Here is a 3,566-nt window from a genome sequence, read left to right on the forward strand (position 1 = left end):
ACTCCTCTCGGGACGCTAGATTGAGAGTTTGGCGAGTGTAAATGGCAGCCATGTTGGAAATTATCGTCAGTGTCTAATCCAGCACCCTGTCTAAACCCGGCATTTTATTTCGGTCCGTTGGGTGCGGTTTAGACAGAGTTTCACTAATACTATGAAGCTGCGACACAATTTCCATGTCCGTTGATTGGTTCCAGACCATCAATTTTTCGATCAAATGGCTCAAGTCTGACACTTGTCAGTGGTAAAGTTTACCATTATATTTGTGGTGTAAAGGGAAATTATACAGTGCTTTCACCGTATAAGCTTGACTTTCAGAATGGAGGAGCCTCAGCTCATGATGAAATCGATGATACAGAGGAGGATGACCCGAGACAAGTTCTCAGACCAACTCTGTTGTATTGGAGCCTTAGCCGGGTTGTACCTGAACACACCATTCCCCTGCTTGCAAAGTGAGTTTTGTGAACTGAACAGGAATTAGCTTTGTCTGTATTTGCATACTTGCTGTTTGAAGTAGTTTTCAGTACCGTGTGGTTTTGTTGAATTGCTTACCAGAGACATAAAATGAATTAAGATTTAGTTTAGGTTTTGTTGCACTAAAATGTTAGGGATTTTGAATATATGAAAGATGTTTTCATGAAATTGTGTAGTACAAAAATATATTCAGAAATAATCCCTTACCGTTCTGTGTATATGGTTTGATTATTGTTTGGATTAGATACCAATGGTTGTCAGTGGATATAGTGAGCTGTTGTTCTTTTACAGGGTGTTGGAGGACCGTATAGGTCGGTTACATGGCCAGTTACAACGGTTACAGCAACAGAGGCTGAACTCTGGCAACCACAACGCTTCTCTTGACATGTCTGTACTCAACTGTCTGCATGAAGACATCCACTGGCTCATCCTCATATCAGGTACAGTGAGAACATCACCAGTATAGGGTCAATATATATATATCAATATATTGTCAATGACATGTATTATTTTGGTTTTGACCTAATAAAATCTGTCTTGTCTTGTCTTGTCTTGTCTTGTCTTGTCTTGTCTTGTCTTGTCTTGTCTTGTCTTGTCTTGTCTTGTCTTGTCTTGTCTTGTCTTGTCTTGTCTTGTCTTGTCTTGTCTTCAGGACATATACATAGCTCAGTGTAGAGTTAATGGCTGTTGGAGTTAACCCTTTCTGTTGGAGATACTTGATAAAACGGTAGTCAATATTGTGCATTTCTATCAAAAACAATACCCTTTCACTTCCACAGAGATGCTGTCTGGTTTCATATTTGGGTCAGATGCATGGAAAGTACGGCACATTATACCACAAACACTGTTATGGTGTACCATACATCCATTGTTGTTAGGCTCAGAACTGTACAGCCACCATGTTTGTTTGCTTATTGTTTTTCTTCAGTCAGTTCTTTTATTCAAAGTCATGTGCAAGATGTTTTGGAAACAGTTGATGTGACAGTGTCCTCCCTCTTCCAGCACATGTCCTGACTGAAGAGTCTGAAGGCGAGACCCCCATGATTCCGTCCGATGTCATGAACTACTCAATCAGCCAGTCACAGAACGTCAACGTCCAGACCACATTGCAGGTCCTGGCGTCACCTGGGGAGACCCTCAGCAGCATTCAAAGGAAGTGACCAGAGCACCCGGACTGGGTGGTCAGGTAAACAATGCTGTCTCATCCACTCTGTATTGAACTTTTTGATAAGTTTAGATTTCTTTCAACAACAGCCAGTAGCTAAATCCATCTACATGGTCTACATCCACATCCACACTCTGGCCTAAAGGCTGCAGTGGCTAGTTCCTGTCCCTGTGCCTGTGTGTTCTTGTCCAGTGTCCCTGTGCCTGTGTGTCCCTGTCCCTGTGCCTGTCCTGTGTGTCCTCGTCAGTGTCCCTGTGCCTGTGTGTCTCGTCAGGTGATGTCCCTGTGCCTGTGTGTCCTCGTCAGTGTCCCTGTGCCTGTGTGTCCCTGTCCCAGTGCCTGTCCGGTGTGTCCTCATCAGTGTCCCTGTGCCTGTGTGTCCTTGTCCAGTGTCCCTGTGCCTGTGTCCCTGTCCCAGTGCCTGTCCCTGTGTGTCCCTGTCCTCATGCCTGTGCCTGTGCCTGTGCCTGTCACCATGCCTGTGCCTGTCCCTGTCCTTGTGCCTGTGCCTGTGCCTGTGCCTGTCTGTGTGTGTCCCTGTCACCATGCCTGTACCCAATGCCTGTGCCTGTGCCTGTGCCTGTGCCTGTCCCTGTCCCTGTCCTGTCTCTGTGTGTCCCTGTCACCATGCCTGTCCTCATGCCCGTGCCTGTCCCTCTGTGTCCCTGTCCCCTGTCCCTGTGCCTGTCCTGTGTGTCCTCATCCAGTGTCCGTGTCCCTGTGTGTGCCTGTCCCTGTCCCTGTGTGTCCCTGTCCTCATGCCTGTGCCTGTCCCTGTCCTTGTGCCTGTGCATGTGCCTGTGCCTGTCTCTGTGTCCCTGTCACCATGCCTGTCCCTGTGTGTCCCTGTCCTCATGCCTGTCCCTGTCCCTGCCCTGCCCCTGCCCCTGTCCATGTCCCGTCCATGTCCCGTGTGTCCCTGCCCTCGCGTGTGGACCGTGAAGGTCCCGGGTTAGAGATATTGATCTTTAGTAACCCATAGCTTGCCGAAGAGGCTGATTAACTTGGGATCGGTGGTCAGGCTTGTGGCTTCAGTTGACACAGGTCATTGGTTCTCAATTAAGCAGAGCGATGCTCATGATGTTGATCACTGGATTGTCTAGTCCAGACTCGATTATTTACAGACTGCTGCCATATAGCTGGAATATTGCTGTGTGCAGTGTAAGACTCACTCCACTCACTCCACCATTAACTGGTGGTGCTGTGTTAATGTTCTCTCAGCCACCCTGAGCACTAGTTTTGTGAAGCTCACTGCTGATATCCTCAGTTTATACAATGCTAATGTAACAGATGGATTGCTGCAAGTAGAACCTGAATTTGTCACAACCATTATTTTTCCTTATCCTGACTCATGCTCTTTTTGCTTGTCTTCTTCTTCTTACTTGCGAACATAGTGGAACACTTGTATCTCCCCTAATTGAAGCTCCTTCAATTTAAAATCACTAATTAGTATTCACCACAGGTTACCTCCCTTTTCATTAAGCTGGCGGGAGCGAGCCACCTCTACCCATGTGCCTCCTCTCTCCTTCTTAAGCCCAGTAGGCTGGGCGTGAGGCGCCTGTGTCTCCGACACACTATATCCTTTGAAATATATTTAGTTAGTTACCTCGTATAGACATCTATAGAGGTTTAGCTGAAGTATCCTTCAGCTTGATTATATATTGATATTTAGTCGATTTTTCTACAGTTTATTCACGGGACTGCCGTGTTTGTTTCAGTGGATTACGTTGATGAAAATTCTGTGCTATTGCAGATTCGTTTTATGCTGCTGCTGATCATTGCTTTAATATGATTAATGCGGCGCCATGTTTATTATATTCACATTGCAGTTCTTGGTACTAATTTATCCAATTCTACCTTTTATTAATATTTACTTTCGCGTTTAGCGCACAGCAGATAGGTAGCGTATGCAGACTCTAGTATGACTGAT

The 3,566-nt window shown here is 46.0% G+C and overlaps 1 long non-coding RNA gene across 1 annotated transcript; it reads left to right on the plus strand.

Moving 5' to 3' along the window:
* Positions 1-377: 377 nt before the first annotated feature.
* On the plus strand, positions 378-1,613 carry LOC124290618. The gene is made up of 3 exons (XR_006901986.1): positions 378-449; positions 763-911; positions 1,474-1,613. It is a non-coding gene; the product is annotated as an uncharacterized LOC124290618 (long non-coding RNA).
* The last annotated feature ends 1,953 nt before the right edge of the window (positions 1,614-3,566 follow it).

Source organism: Haliotis rubra, unplaced genomic scaffold (assembly GCF_003918875.1).
Source record: "Haliotis rubra isolate DU_JTF1 unplaced genomic scaffold, ASM391887v1 Scf47, whole genome shotgun sequence".
Classification (NCBI taxonomy): domain Eukaryota; kingdom Metazoa; phylum Mollusca; class Gastropoda; order Lepetellida; family Haliotidae; genus Haliotis; species Haliotis rubra.